Below are 21,434 nucleotides of genomic sequence, written 5' to 3'. Positions count from 1 at the left end.
CACTCCACCTACATGATTTTATAATTCTTTTGAGCACTTGCACATTGCATCATCTAGCCTGGAGATGTATCCCCAGGTCATCTTTTAATGTCTACAAAACATCAGACAGAGTATTTAGAAACAGCAAATTTGTCTATTCTCAAACAGTATTTCTACTTTGGCCCTTTCTTTTGGAGAAAAAAAAAAAGCTAATTACATAAATATTTATTTCCTGTTCGTGGCCTTCTTAATACAGGTAAATAGATATAAATAGATTACAAAATGAGGTTTTTTTTTTAATCAACTTGAACAAATGTAGTAGGCTTTTTGAGAAGTAGTCTCAATAGGAAACAGATTCTGGAAATCTTCGAAGCTCTCTTTCTAAAAAGACAGGAGGAACCTCCTGAAGGTTCTCAACTATTTAATTATCCGTTTTGTTTTTAAAGTCAGGAATGTTAGGATTATTTTTTTTCCTCTTTGTTTAGAAGAGAGACCTTGGCTATACAACATACTTAAAATATGCACACAGATGTTTGCAGATGTCTCTCCTTAGCTTTCTTTCCCAAGTAATTAAAAAGAAGATCAACAGAACTGAACTGCTGAACATGATGCCTTTAATTTTTAAGTTGTGGATTGAATGGCCTTCACAAGTGTTGTAAATTTCTCAGAAAAAAAAGACCAACAAACAAAAAAAAAAATAACAAAAAAAAAAAAACTATTAAGGGAGAAGCATTTGTTCCTCCCTGCAGTGCTTTGTGGTAGAAATGATCTTTGATCTGTAGCCAGAGTTTGGAGTTGCATACTCTCCTAATTACAACAGCTAAATACATGTTATGGTTTAACCTGGCAAGCAGCTAAGCACCATGCAGCACTTTGTTCACCCCTCCTTCCCTGTGGGATGGCAGAGAGAATCAGGAAAAAAAAGAAGAAAAAAAAATAGAACTCGTGGGTTGAGATAAAAGCTATTTACTAAGAAAGAAACGATGGAGAAAAGGAGAATAATAATAGTAATAATAATACATATTTACAAAACAAATGTTGAACAAAACATTGCTCGCCACCCACCAACTGATGCCCAACTAGTTTCGAGGTTGCTCCTCAGTCAATTCCCCACAATTTTAGAAGTTTTCTCTCGTGGTGTTATATGTTATGGAATATCCCTTTGGCCAGATTTTGTCAGCTGTCCTGGTTCTGTCCTCTCAGCTCCTCATGCACCTTCAGCCCTGCTTGTTAACAGGACAAAACATGAGGTTGAAATATCCTTTGATCTGTACAGCACTGCTCAGCAACAGCTAAAACGTCAGAACGTTAACACCGTGATTCTCTCGAAGAACAATACACTGAATAAGAAATGAAAAACCAGTATGCCTCCCAGCTTAATTGGGGCACTAGATAAAGTTATCAGGTTCCAGATGACGACAAACTGAAGGTACTTTTTCATGTAATGCTCAGCTAAATTACAGAAATCTTTGCTACAATATATTGTGAATGACAACATTTCAGAAAGCTTCTTAAGTGATTAGATGTTACAGTAGAAACTATAGAAACTGTATTGCACAAAGCACACTGCAGCCTTGATAATTCTCCTCCACTGAATTCATAGTACCAGTCATTTTGGAGTCAGAATATGAAAATATACTGCATTTTTCTTTTTGACACATTTATTCAACAGTATGTTTCATACTCATGTAATTATGCACACAGTTTTTCTAGTTTCTAACACACATGAGCTCTTGATCATGCCAAATAGAAAGTTGTTTGGTGCAGATTTTAAAAATATATAAGTAACCCTGGCATTCTCAGGTGTGGAAAATGCTACCACTCATTCACTCTTAATATTAAAATACTCATTCTGCTAAAGTCTGAGCGCTAGCTTCATATGAATCATCTTCCATATGAATTTTGCATTTTATCTTCAGAAAAGCCAGCTAGTCTTCTCAGTTTCAGATGATCTCTTTAAAGCATAATGAAAATATTATAGGACTTGTAAGGCTTGAATGCATGGCTTGTAACTATGCTACAATAAATGATTATTTTGGTTCATTGACATAGAATTCTTTTACATGCATAATTTTGCACTTAACATTTACATCATTAAATCCTAATGTTCATTCAAATATATTATTTAATGCAAATGTTTTTCACACGCACAGTCTTTCCATTTGACTGAAAGAGTTCAGAAGTGCACATCATTTAACTCTTCAGTGATTCAAATCAAGGAAAAGTGGTTCAATTCTTTCATTTTAGTTGAAGTATGCATTCTTATGTCAGGTCTATCAATGGTCTTTGTATGTTTTACCAAAAGAAAAAAAGTTTGCCATATTCCCCATGTTCACAGTATCACAAGTTGATTGAGGTTAGGAGGGAGGTCTGAAGATTATTTTGTTCCAGGTCTCTGATGACGCGTGGTCCCCCTGAGCATGTTACCTGGGACTATAAGTAGGCGCTTTCTGAAGATTCCTAAGGAAGGAAACTCCGCATCCTCAGGACTATTAGTGCCATAGTTAAGTCATCTGAACAGTACATAAATGTTCCTGATGTTCAGATGGATCCTCCTGTGTTGCTGTTACTGCTGATGATATTACCTTCTCTAGGCTAAATATTTCTCAGCTTTTCCTCACAGTTTGCTTGAGTCCATTAGTCATCTTAGTGGCCTTCAGTGGGCATGAGTAGCTTCTTGTATCTTGTAGGAACCTAGAACTGGGTGTAGTACTCCAGATGTGGCCTTACAGAGGAAGAATCACCTCCCTCAACCTGCTGGCAATGATCTTATTAATGCAGACCATGATACCATTAAACTTATTTTCTTCAGGAATAGATCGCTGGCTCATGATCACCTTGGCATAAACTGGGGTTTGCAGGCCCTTTTCTGCCATATATATTTTTTCCACTTTTTCTCTAGTCTTACTTGACTTTATATTCATTGAGATGAACCTCTCTTGAGCTTATTACTTGAGGTGATCCTTAAATATTAACCAGATTTCTTGGGTCCCTCTTCCTTCCAGGTTCTTAGCCCATGAAACTTGTCCAAACAGTCACATGAAAATATCAAAGTCTATTTCACTGACTCAAAAGTTTTGGACTTGCTTTTACACTCTGTCTTCTCCTCAGAATCTTGAATTCCAATACCTCATGATCATTTCAGCCCAAGCTACCTTTGGCTTTCATATCCCCACTGAAAGCCTCCTTGTTGGTGAGCATAAGATCATAAAGTCATAGAATCATGGAATCATAGAATGGCCTGGGTGGTTAAAGACCTAAATATCATCTAGTTTCAACCCCCCTGCTAGACCAGGCTGCTCAGAGCTGCATACAGCCTGGCCTTGAATGCCTCCGGAGATGGAGCATCCATAATCTCTCTGATTAACCTGTTCCAGTGTGTCACCAACCTCTGGGTGAAAAACTTCCTCCTAATATCCAACTTAAATCTCTCCTGTCTTAGTTTAAAATCATTCCCCTTTGTACTATCACTATCAACCCGTGTAAACAGTTGTTCCCCCTCCTGTTTATATGTTCTCTACAAGTACTGGAAGGCCACAATGAGATCCCCCCAGAGCCTTCTCCTCTCCAAGCTAAACAAACCGTTTCCTCAACCTTTCTTCATGGGGGAGGTACTCCAGTCCTCTGATCATCTTAGTGGCCCTCCATTGAACCCATTCCACGAGATCTGCATCCATCCTGTGCTGGGGGCCCCAGGCCAGGCCACAGTACTCCAGATGGGACCACACAAGATCTGAGTAGAGGGGAAAAATCACCTCCCTCTCCTGGCTGGCCACTCCTTTTTTAATGCAACCCAGCATATAGTTGGCCACCTGGGATCCAGGTGCCATAAGATCCAGCAAGGCACCTCTCCTCATTGGCTTCTCTTTCACTTGGGTGATGAATTTGTCACTGACACACTTCAGGAACCTCCTGCATTGTTCATGCCCTGTCTTATCCCTCTAATAGATGTGAGAATAGTTGAATTTCCCCATGAAGATCAGGGCCTGAGGACATTAGAATGCTCCCATCTGTTCATAGGAGGCCTCATCTGCTTTTTCTTCCTGATTAGGTAGCCTGCAGCAAACACCCACTAAAGTGTTACTCTTACATGTCTTCTCTTTAATCTTCACATCTGAGCTCTCAACAGGCTCTTCGTGCATCCCCGCACGGAGCTGCATATATCTCTACTGTTCTTGTTTAAGAGGCAATTACATCTTTTCATCTTCCTAGCCTGTCTTTTTAAAGAACTTATGTCTCTTTGTGGCAACACTACTGCTATGGAGGACTTTCCATCATGTCTTCACAATATCAGCAGGACTGTAGCCATGCAGCTGCTCGTAGGTCTCTAAATCGTGTTCATTCCCCATGTCATGTGTATTAGGGCACATACACTTACGAGTGTTAAAAAGTAAACATTAATTTTACCGTGTTGTCCATCTTACAAAACACCACATACCTTCATAGTAATCAGGTGAAACTCATGCTTTATTTATAATGATGTTGCTGAAACAAAATTTTTGACCTAGAAATCTTTTACATTTTTATTTTTTTCTTCTTGTTATCTTGTTAACAAACTTGTTAATCTGTTTTTGCATTCCTTTGCCACGCAAAGGCATTTAAGTTTGAATAGAGTGCTGAAGAGAGAAACTGATTCTAATGCCAACTCAACTTGAAAAGGTAAGATGACCAAAAACTCTGACATTTTAAAAACACTTTTCTGCTACCTTACAAATCTGTCAGTCTTTACCTTTACAAAAGCAAAATAAAAAGACTGTCTTTATCTTAGGTGTCTGAAAACTAATGGTCACATATCAAAAGGAAACAATCAGATCTATAATATAACTGTATAAAACAGAAAGTAATCATATTCATCCCAATTTATTCCTTAAGTTTCAAATGACTTCATGATAGATTAATCTGAATTTACTGCTATAGAGTGATATAAGTAAAAATTTAGTTTAATTCATTCCTAAGTGATCAATTAAAAAAAAAAAAAAAAAAAGGCATTTCTGGCAATGATTTGAAGCATTTTTCCTCTTCTTAACTGGGCCATTTCCTTGAGCTTTGTCCCCAGAATCTCAGCATCAGATTGTCTTTGCTACTCTGGATACTCTGAAGCACAGCAGTTCACGGGAATTGGAAATCTTCAAAATTATTAGGTAAGAAGGCTGCTCTTTCCCTGATTTTGGGTTTAAATGTTGTAATACACAAGGCATATTGCTTTGCTCATTAATTGGTTGTTAAGCAGATTGTTTTAGTTGTCTCTTTATAGGCATAATGCACTATTTGTAAAGCAGCACAGTTTGTTCCAAGCAGAGCTGTCTGTCTTAGCAATCAAAGCCTGCAATCATATTTCTGCTCATTTTGAAGGCTCACTGTGAAATCTTTCAGGAATTAGAACTGCACCTTCAGATCTCTCTATGATCTGGTTTAAGCTATCTTTGGGATTATCTCTTCCTCTGAAATCCTGAGACGTACATTCAAATGGAAAAGAAATATCTGTCTCGGGATTAAATCCTACGTGTACTCAGAAGACAGTTTTACAGAGCCTATCAATCAAAGAGTTATGGGGGAGAATTCAGACATAACAACATAAACTTGATGATGTCCTCTGTGCTGAAAATACTAATGATGAAGAATGCAACATATAATGAAATAATATGAAAACTGTTTGAACTGATTTAAGCACCAATAATCAGAATCTCTTCCAGAATGTAAGGTAAGCTGCACATTTTACAGTTTTATAATGGCACTTAGTTATGAGTGCCAGTGCCTTTTTGAAGCATCTGGAAGGTAGATGAACTGTGGGAAAGTGAGAAAGAAGCTATGTTTACTTCTTATGGTGAACTCAGTAGATACTAGACTTCATTAAAAACAGCTTGTATAATCCATTTAATTCTCTCTGTTTTGTGAGTTTTTTTGTGGAGGGAGCATTGATCAGGGAGGGAATAGTGTTGCATAAGAGCTGAGAGAAATTATGATAATCTCCAAGACTTCCTAGGAAGCTTGGTTTCAATTTGATACCAGCCATCTAAAAACCATTACTATATTATATATGCGTTACTGATACTTCTGTTTGCTTCATATTCTAGGAGATCATTTCATTTCTTACTTGCTTTAAAGTCTTGTGGAAGACAGAAATTGGCTAAAAGATCATCAGAATATTTCCACTTCTAATGGAAACTTATTTTTTGTTTTAGAGTATCCGACAAATGTCTAAGACAATGAAGATTTTTTTTTCTTCCTTTTTTCCTCTAAGAACATGGAACTTCTATCCTAGAAACATGAAATGTGCACATGTGAATGCATTCAGTGACATGTATATTGGTGCCATAGCAAACAGGGCTAAAATGCTGGTGGAGTGTACAGAATAGTTTCATTTTCCTTAGATTCATCTATTAGAAGTTGATATCTTGAAAAACATTAAAATTCATTAAATAAAACTTATTTATGAACATCATTTTGTCACATTATAGTATAGCAGTTGGTTGATATCTCTAATGACTCATAACTCTGCAATAAAACTTATTCATGCTGATCCATGGTATCATACTATCTACAATTCCATGAAGGTAAGACAGATACATGAATATAAAATCAACATGAATTTAATTTGTCATTCTCGCTGTGTCATACTCTTGTTTTTATTCATCAGACCTTTGTTAACATCTTCAGTTTTCCTGTCTGTAAGTGGTTGTGCTATCTCTTAACACATTATTCTTTTTGAACAGCAATTTCTTGCTCAGTCTAGGTTAACATTACTCTAAGAATGGTACAAAAGTAATTACTAGGTTATTAATTTATCAAAATCTTCATTTTTAATGTAATTGTTTTAATTTTCAGAATGAGGGCATAGAGTTGACACACAACTTTAACATTAAAAAAACCCACACCACCAACAACTAACAATAAACTATAGGCCAGGCACTTCATAAATCTAACGTTTTATTATTTTTATCATATGAAGGTCAATTAAGTTTCTAAATCAATAAGGCACTGTATTGAAGTTTTATTTTTTATGCTTAATTGTATCTACAGATGTGGTGGATTGCAGTTTAGGCACACTTGTGGGGAGAAAGTTCTGTAGATGAATTTGTTCAGAGCTCCTTGCTCTGATTATTTATTAACCATGAAGCATCATGCTTATGCAAATATATCACAGCCCTATTAACATAGAAAATTCAGAATAGTATTATGAGCTACTGGAATATGATATGATCCTTGGCTAAATTTTCAAAAGCCATGGCTAAATTTCAAAAAACAAAGTAGATCTGAGATTTTTTTTAATTTTTGAAACCTGTTGTATGGTTGTATTCTTTGTGTTTTCCACTCAGTGAAGAGTAGGTGAGGATATTCTGAATCAATGACAAGAAACTAAAATATTTGTTCAGAACATGCCTGATCTCTTTATGAGAATAATCCTTTAATATTTAGATAATTTTTATTGTGGGTTTTGAGCATTCTCTCATCTAAATATATTGAGGCTATATTTAGCACTTTCTTTCTATTCAACTATATGTGATTAATTGAAATATTCTGATTTGCATTCTGAAATTCAATTTATTAAATGAAAGTAAGCAGAATTGTAAGCACTGAAATGTTTCATTACATATCTTAATTCATATTGTTGTCCAAAAACTATAAATGAGTTGCATATGGAAATAAGGTTATGGCTACAGTATAGTACAGAAAATAAAATAATAAAAAAAAATATTTTTTTTGAGAAAAAATTCACCCTTAAAAGACGTGTGTCTGTTTGTATTTGAGAGAAGGGAGTGTACATATTTGAGGGAATATGTGAGTGTACAAAAATGAGATTTTATGATTTTAAATTGCTAAGGGCACATCATCATCTGGATGTCACATCACAGGACAGTAAAGAGGTGGACAGGCATTTTCTTGTCCAGCCAAAAATTATTGAAGGAATTAACAAAAGGAAAAGTATGATAACTTTCTCTGCATTTTTGAATGTAAAATCACAATTTTCTGAAGAATTCTATAACCTGGTACCCGATATTAAGAATACAATAAGATCAAATAATAATTATTATTAAAAATTATTTGTATAGACACTTGATAAAAGGCTGCATATTCATGTTTCAAGTAACTCCTGATAAGCAAACTGAGAGAATCCATGCCTCAGAAAGATAAGAAACTTTCCTATGTTCTATAATACTGGTAAAAATTAATAACAAAAATAGTAATAAGAAAAGGTGAAATTCCTAGTTTTGAAGTTTACAGATTAATAGTAGACTCAGCTCAGACAGCTAAAGTTACTAAAGTTGATTTTTCATTTGGCTGCATGAAATCTATTCTGTATATTTAGGAAAAAGAAATGAAAGTGAATTCTGATGTGAAATGACACTTTTGACGAATAGAAGCATCAAGTTTTTCCATTAGTACTGTTGAAGGAAGGTCTAGATAGCTAAAAGCTGACAAGAAATCCTATAGTCCTATAATAATTTTGTCATTTCACTTGAAAAGACATGATGGTTAAAACATTTCTAAATATTCTGTATATTTTTCAAATTCTGATGCTCACCAAAATAAGCCAAAAATAAATCAGACTTTCAGATTTTTGTGTTTCCTTTGTACACCAAACAGCCTCTCAGGGATATTCAAACTGAAATTCAAGAATTGACAAAATAAGTGCATATCCAAATACACAGTTGTTTTATGTAGGTATTTCTATTTACAGACTGTGAGTATTTATTGGGAAAAATGTGTGAAAATAAAATCTTGCTGTGCTGTACTCCATATAATCAATATGTTAAATACTTGAAGAGTATAATTACATAATAATAATAAAAAAAAATAAATTGGAAAGTAGTGCTGCTTTAGTTCTTCACTGAAGAAAAATTTCATATCAACAGGTGGTAAAGCCAATACCAGCAATGAAGAAAACAGAACTCTAACTTTTGAAAGATCTTGCAGAAGCACGCAGCAGTTCCTTCAAGAAATCTTTGAAAGAAAAAACTCCCAATGAAGACAAATTTTAAATGTGCTTTCTTAAAATAAAGGAATAAATTCTTCTGCTTGTTTGGCTGGTTTTGCAAATATTACTTGTAGTTTAGTAAGTCTGGGATATTTAAGTCATTACTTCCTGTAACAAAGAACTCTTCTTTTGAACGACTGTGCTGCTCATTAGTTATTGAAAATGCATCATTTTTAGGCAACATTGGTTATACACATAGTGGTCAATGATGTTGAGTTGTGAATCTTAGTATTATATTATATATATTATAAAATGCTTGATTTTCTTTATTATTACCTTCTAATCCATTAACATTTTGGTGAATAAAAACACTCCCTAGTCTTTGCTAGGGTCTGGAAATATTCAGGAACTCCTGCTCTTGGTGAAGATATGGATGTGATGATGGAAGAACCTCCTGTGACCTGGCAGAATGAATGCCATTAGAAATTTCAGCTCTACATTTCCTGGCATGGGGTGACCTTTATGCAGCTATAGAGAGTATTGGGGCAGACAGGTGAGTTCCACAAGGGCAATAATTGTCTCTAAGTCACTGGGGTGAAATTCTGAATTTCCACTCTGCAAACTAAATTCTACTTTATTCTTGCTTTTGAAGAATAAGCAAATAATATTGTGCTTTGAAATTCTCTTCATCTTACAGCTCTGGAGAATAGTATTCATTTTTATTACTGAATTAACATAGTAAGAAAATAGGCAATAATTATCATGTTAAAAATAATATTATGACTTATTGTGTACTTTCAGAATACGGAATAATGAACCTCTGTCTTCAAAGGCTAGATAGACAGATACTTAAGATAAAATTTGATTTAGCTTAATTCCTCTGACTTAAATAGTAAAATTTAAATATTTACTTAAAATTTTCATTTTCTTGGACAACATTTTTGTCTTTGATATTTGAATCAATATTTAAGAAAATGTATGACTGGTAAAATATTTAATGATATAACTTTTTCAAGCATTTATGTATGAAAGTACTGAAAGGAAAAATAAAACAATATTAAAAGCATTTATAAAATAACTAATGAAACTAATTTCCTCTCTCTCTCTCTTTTTTTAGCATAGAAATACAAATAAATGAAAACTCTGATGTAAACGTCATTTTGCCATTCTAGAAAATTATGCCTTCATTCAAATTGAAGTGAATTGCTTCACTGTTAACTGAAGAGAGCCAATTTTCTTTCCTCTTATACTAATATAATAAATTTCAAATAATAAACAATATTCAACACTAAAGAATAACAGCAGAACATTTGTTAAAAGCTTTCATAGTTACTATTTGTGTTGATGTTTATTTGTACCTTACTGGACCTTTGTATATTCCCTGAGTTTTAGAACAATTTTCTTGAGAAAACCTTTGATATCAACCCTTGAATCAGTGTTATGACAGTCTCCTTGATTTCTTTGACAAGAAAGTGGACTATAGCATCTTCTATCAAGCTAACCGGAATCTTGTGCTACACCTTGGCTTCAGTTTTCCCAAGAACTTTTTGCATCCAACATTAATGGTGTCCAAATTAAATGTCTTGACAGCAGAGCACAACTTAGTTGACTGAAGATGGGATCAAAGTTCTTTAAAAAGAATGACATTTTGGAAATGTTTTATGGTGTTGAAAACTTGTTCTACTCTGAAATGCGTGCTCAAGTCCTCCATATTTTGTCCTTAAAAATGTTTTCTTTTTTCTACTTTACTTGCTTGAAGTCCATTACAGAAAGTAATACAGAGTTTAATGTTGGTGTTAGTCCTATTATCTCTTTCAAAGGGCTGATTTTATTACTAGTATTGAGATTACTGTGTATTTTATCATTTCTAAATCTTCTTTTGGTAGAGGGAGAAAAACAAACCTATGCCATCTTACTGAAAAATTTTTCCTTGAAGCAGACCAAAGTTAACAATTCAAGTAACGGTAATTCCAGCCCTCTGCTTTTGATTTGTTTTGTGACAGTAGGGATATCAGCATGGAGTGAATACAAGAACAACAGATTTTTGTGATCAAAATATAGTTGGAAGGTTTTGTATCATTATTTTCTCAGCATATTTTCAATGGTACTTTTCACTGTAAATTATGTTGCTTGTTTGTTTTCGTAGCCAGAGCACTGTAAAATATTTCTGTGATCATTCTGATGCATAGCTTGTGAAGTCCCTGCAGCAATACAGCAGTAGCCACTGCTGCTACATAGACTGCTGCAGATCTGCTTTGCATTTGTAATGTGTGCACACAGTGCATTTGAACTGTTGCCAAAACTACCTCACAGTTCTACAGAATGGCTCTTAAATTAGGACTGTTCCACAGGTCTGCAGCAGTTTTCTTGTGATGCCGAGTTAGCTGATCCTTATAGAGATGGAGAGTAATCACTTACTGCAAACTGAGATAAACTCTCTGCAGTAGCTGAAAGGAACAGCTTAGTTGTGCAAAGAAATGTTGATGACATTTATTTTTAAAACAAGAATTTTACTTCTTAGCACTCCTAGGTACATAAAATGTGTTCTCTAATTTGGACTTTATCTACAAGAATATTTGAGTAGAACACCTTCTAAATAATTCACAGTTATATTTTGCACACTTTGTCATACTGTTAGTAGTAGTAGTATCATTGTTTCAATTCAGAGAATCACATCTAATGTTCTAGAAAGTATAACTGACAGTTACAAAAAGAAGCTCTGTTCTAAATTTTGAATAACTGCAGATAATTTACACATAAATAGGATGATCTAGGAGAATACTGTAATGGAACATTACTAATATTTTTTTAAATGAAGAGTCTTGGCATATTTGCTTATTTTCAACATTTGCAAATGTTAATGTAATTATTAATATTTTATTAGCAATATAAAAATCAAAATAGGTAAATTATTTGTATAGTAAATGGGAATATCAATTGTAGTGAAAGAATATTATGTAGATAATTAGATTGCATGAACAACTAAGTCATTATCAGTATGAGATGTAACTGCCTACTACTTTTATGGTCCAGCATAAAGTAAGAAGATAACAAGAATATGGAATAAATTGAATAAAAAGAAAATTGAATAAATAACAGTAGCAAAATAGCAGAAATTTTTATATAACGTAAAAAAAGGTCCGGTTGTCAGAATACAAAGAACCATTCCTATGTAGACCTCAATTAAGAAAAGATTAATCCAGATTAACACCTATTAGATCCCAGTGTAAGTAAAAGGCGTAATATACTACACATTTTACCTATATGCTAATGTTGTGTTTCCTGAAATAAAAATCCTAATTCTATTAAGAAATGATAAATAAATATTGGGTGTAAATGGAAAATAACACTGAACATTTGCAGAACATACATGATGTTGGGCAGTCCACATGAGTATGTCTTATATGTCTTACCGTATAAGTTTTATTTGCACTGTGAAGTAATCCTCTTATTTCATCCAAGTGAAGAATCCACAATTCTATCTTAGTGCAATTCTGAACTTACATTTCAGTTTATAGATATGAAGAAGGTAACACATTCTTGTAAGGACTGTGCTACTACATCTACATTTGTTTTTATTTGTGTTACCATGACAACTTTGATCATGAAGGTATTTCAGAGGTAGCTGTATATTTTCCTTCATTAATTAACTTAGAAATGCATTATTTTACTGCATTTGCACTTACTCCACTAGTAGAAAAACAATATCTTGAAAAAGAAGACCACAAAGAAAATAGAAGTATGTATGCAAACTCTTTAAGACTAGAAAAAGGACATGTAGAAATACAAAGTGAATTGTGTCCACATAAAACATGAACATTGGCAGATTGCTTTTTCTTCTTGCCAGTAAAAAGTAATTCTCAAAGTAATGACTACTTCTAGGTAGCTGGGCAGTTATGTGTTTTTCTTCTGACTGTAATTATCATGAATATCACTCTGGATTTATACATTCTTCCACTGATTTTTGATCACAAAGTTATTCTTCTACCTGTTTTTTTTTTTTTTTTTTTTTTTTTTAGGAATAGTAGTAGTATTTATTGTTATTAAAACAAATTGCTGAATATTGTTGTGCTTATAATTCAGAAGTTAATGAATATTTCTCTATGTGAAATGCTTATGAAGAGATCTGATATTTTCTTTTTTTTTTAAATTATTTTAACAAATCAGAAGAAGGATCCAGGGACTGTACTTTTCTATGTATATATATACATATGTACAAAAAAAATCAATTATTCCCATATACATTGGATTTATTATATTTCTCCAAAGGAATTTAAAATGCACTGAATAATACTCCTTTTAAGGTTCTAGAAGAACTTTCATAATAAAAGTTGCTGTTGAAATTTATTTTCGTATATATGTACAGGAAGACTTCTTTGATGTTTTATGCATTCCCTTGCCTATAAAAAATAATTGGGGGGGAGGGGAGTAGGGAAACAGCAGACCTTGTATTAACTTTAACAACTCTACCTCCTCTGCTCCAACTTCAGATCTCATTTATCTTTTATGAGCTCTGGGCATTCTGCCATAATAAAACTGCATAATGCTAAAATTCTAAAATCATTCAATGGCTTCTTTTTTTTTTTTTTTTTTGTAACCTATTCAACTCACTGTGACATTGATCCTGCCACTTAAGAAGCTGGTTTGAATGATTCTACTCTTTTAATACTACAACATGTAGTTCAATATCCAAAGTTCTGAACTAGGAAATTAAGGTACTCAATTTTCTGAGGAATTGCTACATCCACTTGCTGTTAATAATTGTAGTTGAAATACTAAGTCACAGTTTGAACCAGTGATTTAGCTCCTGGTAGGAAGGCAGGGGAGCTCAGGTGCATGCAACACACTTGAGTGACTGGAAGAGGTGGATCCTGGCTCCACCTCTACCAGACCTCATTTAAGGGTTGGCAGAGGCAAAGTTATCTTTCTGGAGATCTCTGAATGCCTGAGAGCTTCTGAAGGTAAGCAGTGTTTTTTTTTTTTTTTTTTTTTTTTTTTTTTAAGGCCTAGTGTTGTCATGTTTGAGTGAATTCCCTGTTGCTTCAGCTTGGAATCTTGCCATTGTGTTATTGTTTTGCTTTCTACTGTGTTTCAGTTGTGTTCCTTGCAGCTTAGCTGTGCTAAGTGTAGGCCTTACATTTCTTTAGGAGTTTTGGGAGGAAAATAAAATACCTGAAATGTATTAGGTAATAGATATGGAAAGTTATAAATACTGTAATTTAATGGAAATGTTTTTTGTTAATAATCCCTATAGATTTTTTTTTTTCTTCAAAGAAAATATTTAGGATTTCCAGCAAATTACTCAAGTTTTTATTGGATAGTATCTCTGCTTAGGTCTTTATAATCTTTTCAGGTTACTGAGATAATGCTTTTGAACATCATTCTACTACCACTAATTTAAAGATATCCTAGTATCTCTGAGATTCTGATCAACTGAAGCTAGGTAAAACTAAGCTGACTCAAATCTTATACAGGAAGGGGTTTCTTTCCTAATATAGGAGTTTGTAATGAAAAATGTGCATCTGTTTTAGAAAGAGAAATATAGGCATTTTAGGGGAATTATCTTAAAATAAAAAAAAAACAAAAACAACCTTCTATTATGCAGTCCTGAAGTCACAATTCTTTCTGAGAGGCTATGCCTGGAGTTAGAATCATAGAATTATGATCTTTGGAAAAGACCGCTGATTTACTCTAGTCCAACTGTCAATTTAACACTATTGTGCCTGCTAAACCATGTTCCTCAGTACCATATCTATTCTTTCCTTAAAGGCTCTGGGGTCTCCATTGTTTCCCTGGGCAGCATGTTCCAGTGTCTTAGCGCTCTGAGAAGATATCTTTCCTAATATCCAACCTGAATTAAATTCTTATGGTTTAAATATTTGTTGAATGAATCCCTTCCAGGCTGACAGTTGTACTTAAAAAATGAATAAATAAAATAAAATAAAAAATAAAAAACAAAACAAAAAAAAAGCAAAAACAACAACAAAAAAGACCCCTTTGTTTTTGCAAATCTTTAACTTTCAATGGAAGTACAATCCATTGAAATTTATACTAAAAAAAAATAATTACTCTGAATGTACTGCAGCCATACTGCTCTAATTCTATTTCAAAGAACACCATGGAAGATGTCTTAATTTTGAACTGCAAACTTAAGCGGTAACCCAATATTAGCTACCAAATTCATCATGTGGTGTTGTCAAAATCAGAGTTACTAGAATACAGTGAGAGAGCTTTAATGTACTTCTACTGAAAACATTGAATACATGGTTTTGAAAGAACAATCAAGGCAGTGGTTTCACTACTTCAATCAAGAAAAAGCATTAATCTTCATTGTCTGCTTCCTGTTGCATAAATGAATTGAGGGGAAAAAAATGATTATGTTGGAATGGCTAGGTCATGGCCTGAACCAGTGACTGAGCTGTAGGTGAAAAGATGTGGCTAACTTAGGGAGCACAGATGTAAGCAATGCATGTGTGCATGTGTGCAAGATCATTTAAGGTTAGCAGCAGTGGGAGCAGCATTTCGATTTGGAGACTCTGCATTCTTGAGTCCTTACCAGACTTTGAAAAGGATCAGCTATTTTTTACTGTACAGCTTTAAACTAAGTCTTGACGAATGCCTTTATAGCACGTTCCTATCCTAGTAGAACATGGTATTATTGTTTTTCTATTGCTGTACAATGATGAACTGAATTTGACTTTGAAGAGTGTGTGACAAGAGTGGGTAGTGGTGTGTGGTAGGGTGGTGAAGAGGGGAAAATTAGATGGCTTACAATGTTCTTCTTAATTGTTTCTGTGTTATAGTTTTAGTCCTGTTTCTTGAAGTTGGCCCAGTAACATGAAAAAACAATGAAGAGTAACATTAGAAGATGTTATGTAACTCAATTCCAATACTGACTGAAAATGTATAAAGGAATTCTAAGGTATTTTCTTTGCTTATATTCTCCACAGGATCTTATTCAATTTTTTTCAGTGCTTCATTTCCAAAAAGTGTCTGCTGTAAAACTGTGAAAGAGAAGTCAATCATAGGTTTCTGTATGGCAGCATCTAGTGAAAGAGAAATTAAATGTTATATGAATCTTCTTCCATTGTCAAAGATTTGAACAGTAAGTTCTTCACAAAATGAGTTAACAAAAGCTCAAGGAAGAACTTCAGTCTGACAACAGAATTGCTTATCTAAGAATTGTGGTATCTAGGTTAAATTCTCTCTATTTTATCTATAATCTATTTATCTATAAATTCTCTATAGGCCTGACCTTGAACAAAATACCTAGTGGCATTGTTCTTGCCTACTGATACTGGTCTGAAAACTAGGCAGACAGACTAACCTAATTTTCTGAATTCTTCTAAATATACATAATTACTGCAGAACAACTTAAGCATGAAATTTGTTCCACCTATTTGAGGGTAGGATGAATCACCTTTAGAAATAGCTTACTTTCTTCCAAGTAGTTTAGAAAATATGCTTAAGATAAGGTGAGACATAACTCACCTTTAATATTTTATGCTTTTTTTTTCACCTCATCTCTGTAGAATGAATACAGTGGCATTTTATTTCCTTATTAATTTACTAGGAAAATATGTTACTTTTTTTGGTGTTTAAATAATGGAAGATTGGAGTGATAGAAGTATAACAGACATATGTAAGATTAGTACTTGTAATGAGTTAAGGAAATCAGTTATTTATGAAAATAGATTTCTAATACTAATGCTATCAACCTTGGTCAGGACACTATCTCTAGTGCCATCTGTTTGGATTCTTACAGCTGTTCAGAGATCAGCTTCGGGGCCTGAATTGTTCTAAGGAAAAAATGAAAGGCATGATAGCAATAAATACTAGCCACCATTCAAATATTGATAAACTTGATTTGTTGCAGCTGTTAGTGGTACATATATAGGCAAATCCAATTTTAAATGCAACAGATGTCTATCACTGAAAATCAGTGTTCTTTTATTTACAAACAATAAAACAGGTATCAGTCATAAATTTCTGCTGCCTGCTTGGAAGGAAGTTAATTTTTTAAAATTATTATTATTATTATTATTATTTTTTAGCACTGAACAACAACTGAGGGGAAACGGAAGTTTCAAGACAAGTTCTTGGCTATATGTATCAAAACATAGTGGAGGCTTGATAACTTCCAGCAGGACAATTTTATTACAGCCTGTGAATTGAAACTGCAAATGTTTGTTTACACATTTAATGCTATTATTTCCATTATTTTAGAATTGTTCTCATAGTTTGAGTGGTTTATAATTGCAGAGAAATTCTGTCAAGACTCTTCTATGTCTTTTCTCACTGGAGGAATTGCTCTTTCTGTCAGAGGGCTGTATTTAAGACTTCTATATTTCTCTCATGAATGGAAAAATCTCTTCAGGTTTGTGAAGCAAGTTTGTCAGGGTAGAGTAGCTAAATTAGAAAAAGCTTCGAGGGTAAATCCATGCTAGTGATTGTCTGACAGTGGTAAACTTTACTGAAGGCAGAATGACTTAACACATTTCAGGACTTTGAGTACCTTTGAGTCCAACACTACCCACGGTCATATCCATTCTTACCTGAAAGATGTCATCCAAAGCTGAGATATTTATTTAGCCATGGCATAAGTTCATGACTTTTTGTCTATGAAGGAGGTAGAACTTGAAAATCCAGACTGAAAAAAAATCAGGCCTATGATCCAAGTATAATGGAATTATAATGATGGAATTTACTTGTATTTTTTCTTATGTACTTCATATATAATTTTTTTCTTTTTCTCTTAAAGCGTGCTCAGATCCAGGGCAATTTTTTAAAGAAAACCCAGTACTGCTTCTTTTCAGACTGTGTATTATGAAGTGCTTGAATGTATTACAACTTCAACTGCTTTTGAGATGACCTAGTTTTTTGACAATTATCTGCATTTTACTCTCACACTGTTACTGTTTTTTCCTCATCTTCAGGATTGACTTAAAACTTCTCCTGTTTTCAGTGGAAATTATGTAGTAGTTCTGGGGCTTCCTTGCATGTGTCTTACAAATTATATGTTTTAGAACATTAAAAAAAAAACAAACAACTCATCCAGTGAGTAGAAGGTGGTATGAATTTTTTCTTCATTCTTTGCAGGAGGGTTAATTCAAAACACTGGGAGAATATTAATGGTTACCATATTTCAATGTGTAATAAGGAAGAATGTCATATGGGATGCACCAAATGATAGCATCACTGCCTGGGATGAACTACTCTCTCTGCTCTGCAAGACTTACAACAGCTTGGGTTAAGTTAGAAATGTGTTAAAAGTGGTCTCATACTACTCATACTTTTATTTTTTCCTTTAAATTGTGGCTAGAATATTCCCCGCAATCCTGGGATTAATTCATTCATCATTCTGTAAGCAGGAAGAAAGAATGTGAAAAAGCTTTACGCTTCCACATGCATATATTCTCTTATAATAGCTTTCATTTTCATACTAACTCACCAGCTGGAATGAAACATTAGAACAAACTGTGGTCTCACAGGAGCCTTCAGCGTTCTGAGACAATGAACAGTGTTGTATAAATGGATATTCTTTAGTCAGTTTGTATCAGTTTTCACTACAGCATTATTTCTGATCTAGTCTTCCTCAAGGTGGAGTCCATTAATGTATTTTGTCCAGTTATTGCTTGGATTTATTTTTGTTTTGTATCTTTGTGCCATATTGATGCAAGTTACAGTATACATATTCCTGAAAGGAATACAAGCAAAATGAACTAACATAAGTTGCCTGTCTTGCTGCTGGCTTGCCAGTATCAGCCATTCTGCTTAAGACTTTCCCACTGTATTAGGGTAATGTCAAACTGATGAATATGTTAATATAACAATCCTTATTTTTCTATTCTAGTACTATATGTTGTGCAGCCAATGCATTCTTCTGCTGCAAACAGAAACGCTTCTCGATTCCTCACTCTATTGTCTACTCCTATTTGCCATAACTTCCCTAAATTTTTATTGGTTTCTAAAACACCTTTATTCAGTTTAGTATTGATTATATTTGTAAGTTAGGAAGGTTTACAGTGAATGGTGGCATCTGCTGTTGCTCTCTGGCTTTCTTTTCATACAGTTACATAATTTTTTTTTTTTTTTTTTTTTTTTTTTTTTAATAGGAGAAGACCAGAAATTAGAACAAGAAGCCAGAGTGGCTTCTCAGGTAAAATTCAGCCTGGTTTTTTTTTTTTTTTTTTTTTTTTTTCTTTCTTTCTTTCTTTCTTTTTTTTTTTTTTTTTTCCTAGCAGAATGTCAAAGACATGAATTACACTGTGACTCTAATACACTGTGTTCCTCTCCTGGTATTTCTACCACCTCAAAACTTAGCAGAATATTACAGTGCAGACCAAAGAGACAATGTTACAAACAATTAGTATAACAATGCATAGTTTTTTCTTTTAAAAGTTAAAAAAAAAAAAACAACAAACAGCTAAGGACGGATCGGCCAGCTTTCCAGCTGTCACTCAACTTGTTTGCAACTCACAAAGACTTTGGAAGCCCTTCCTGCCTATCAGCCACCACAAAGGATCCAATCTTTTCTATTGTTAGTAACATAGCATGCAACTATACAGTCGTCCAAAGTTCCAGCCTTCTAACTATAGTGTACTAACCTAGCTAAAATGAAAACTTCAATGAAACTTTCAGGAGCTCAGGACCTAGACTGTGTCTCACTGTGACTATGAGAACAGTGACCACTTTTTTTTTTTTTTCTGAAATAATCTAATTAGCAACCCATTTTTCCTACACTACTTTACTGTTATGCTTATGTATGATTGATGTGTTTTGTTTTTGATTTTGTTTTTGATTTTGTTTTTGATTTTGTTTTTGATCTTGTTTTTGTTTTTAGATCAGGTAATAAGGCTTGCATGGAAAAATTCTACATGTGTGAGAAAGAGCTTCTTTCATATTGGTAAATTCTGATTCATCCACTGACTTAAAAAGGATGTTAACGTTCCAAAGGCTATACTCTTTCTCTTTTACAAAGAGAGACAGCTATGGGAGGGAGACTTTATAATTGCTTTTACTGTGCGTTCTCACACAAAAGAAATTTTAAAAATCAATGTGTCTTGTTGAACTTCTTTGAAACTTTGGCTATGAATCTCAGAAATATCTTCTTAGTATTTGACAGGTGTCCAGTTTTCTACATGAAGATATATCCTAGAGAAATGAAGCAATAAGTGTTTTCATTGTTTTCATTTCTTTTTTTTTTTTTTTTTTTTTTTTTCAATTTTGAAGCTTGTTTTTACTCTCATAAGCAAATGTTTTCCTCTTATTTTATCCCATGTCAGTTTAGAAAACAAACATCCATGAACTAGAAGAAAACAATATAGCTCCTAAGAGGCTGTTGGATTTTTGTTCAGATGCCTAACAACTGCTACGTTCTTCACTTGTTCCAGAAATAATTTGCCCATGTAAATCTTTAATAAAACAGCCACGTTCCTTCTTTTTCTTGTGTGTTTGGTTTCAGATTTCATTATAAGACTATCATTCTTCAGTTTTAGTTTGTTTTAATTTATACTTACCTGTATTTATAAAATTGCCTTTTTAAAAATACTGCTTCACTGTATCCAATAAATACGTGTCTAGTGTAACTATTAAACTTTTTGTGAAGCAACGGTAGTAAAAATCATATCTTAGTCTAGAATATTATAGAATTGCCAAGGTTGGAAAATACCTACAAGGTCATCCAGTCCAACTGTTTGTCTATCACTAATAGTTCTCACTAAAACTGTCATTTTTGTCTCTATGGAATTTGTAATAAAGCATTTGAAGAAATGTCTCAGATTTACCCGTTGCTTATTTTCTCAGCAGAAATGGATTGTGGATTGATTTTTTTACATGACCATTTTGCATTAATTTGTGGGATTTCCTTCCTGTTCTAACTTATTATTCTAATACTATTTCATAGTATATTACCCTACTCATCCTTCGACTCTGTAAACCACAGTCTGCCTTAGAGTATGTCAGTCTTGAACTTGGCATATTTTGGAGCTATACTTACTAAAGAATATTCTTTTTCTATAGATGAATTCACATGATATAAATGAAAAACAAATGGTATAGGATGATGCAAATAATTTGTTGGGAAGCCAGATAGATATTATATAATGAGTTCTGCATAGAGGGAAAAAGTAGTTTTTCAGTTTCATCCAGTCCTATTTTAACATATTGAAAACTCAGACCTTATCAGCTTGCCTCTCAGGTTTTCCACTTCAGTGATGCTATTTTCCACAAGAAATGAAGTCAGTTGTACTGTGATCTTGATTGTGGAGTCTCAGAGCTGTTTGCTTCCATTCACAGATGCATTACTTGTGCTTGAGGTTACTTCTCTTGAGGTTGGTTATGTTTATGTGAGTCCTTATTTCCTTCATGATGAGTGCTTCTGAAATAAGGAAATCAGGTGTACTGTATCTGTGAAACTGGGAAGCTTTCAAGACATGTTTGTTTCTCTATTGATTTGTTTCTGTCCTAACAACAATAGTGGTGCTCCAGTATGTTATATGGCAGCTTAAAAAAAGGGTTTTGATGGTATTCCATCATC

The 21,434-nt window shown here is 33.7% G+C and overlaps 2 long non-coding RNA genes across 6 annotated transcripts; both read left to right on the top strand.

Annotated features, from left to right (window-relative positions):
• Positions 1-293: 293 nt before the first annotated feature.
• On the top strand, positions 294-13,174 carry LOC128087075 (uncharacterized). Of its 4 annotated transcripts, none has more exons than XR_008209670.1 (4): positions 294-4,638; positions 5,036-5,120; positions 9,286-9,449; positions 10,014-13,174. It is a non-coding gene; the product is annotated as an uncharacterized LOC128087075 (long non-coding RNA). The 4 variants fall into 4 exon arrangements; XR_008209668.1 differs by having other exon boundaries at positions 9,276-9,449; XR_008209669.1 differs by having other exon boundaries at positions 5,024-5,120.
• A 585-nt stretch (positions 13,175-13,759) lies between these two features.
• On the top strand, positions 13,760-20,338 carry LOC128087074 (uncharacterized). Of its 2 annotated transcripts, XR_008209666.1 has the most exons (6): positions 13,760-13,857; positions 15,700-15,818; positions 16,951-17,081; positions 17,996-18,694; positions 19,012-19,055; positions 20,022-20,338. It is a non-coding gene; the product is annotated as an uncharacterized LOC128087074 (long non-coding RNA). The 2 variants fall into 2 exon arrangements; XR_008209665.1 differs by lacking the exon at positions 16,951-17,081.
• Positions 20,339-21,434: the final 1,096 nt, after the last annotated feature.

The sequence above is a fragment of the Tympanuchus pallidicinctus genome, unplaced genomic scaffold (genome assembly GCF_026119805.1).
Source record: "Tympanuchus pallidicinctus isolate F22 unplaced genomic scaffold, pur_lepc_1.0 scaffold3, whole genome shotgun sequence".
NCBI lineage: Eukaryota > Metazoa > Chordata > Aves > Galliformes > Phasianidae > Tympanuchus > Tympanuchus pallidicinctus.
Note: the sequence above shows the minus strand (reverse complement) of the source record. Positions and strands in the feature narration are given on the sequence as shown.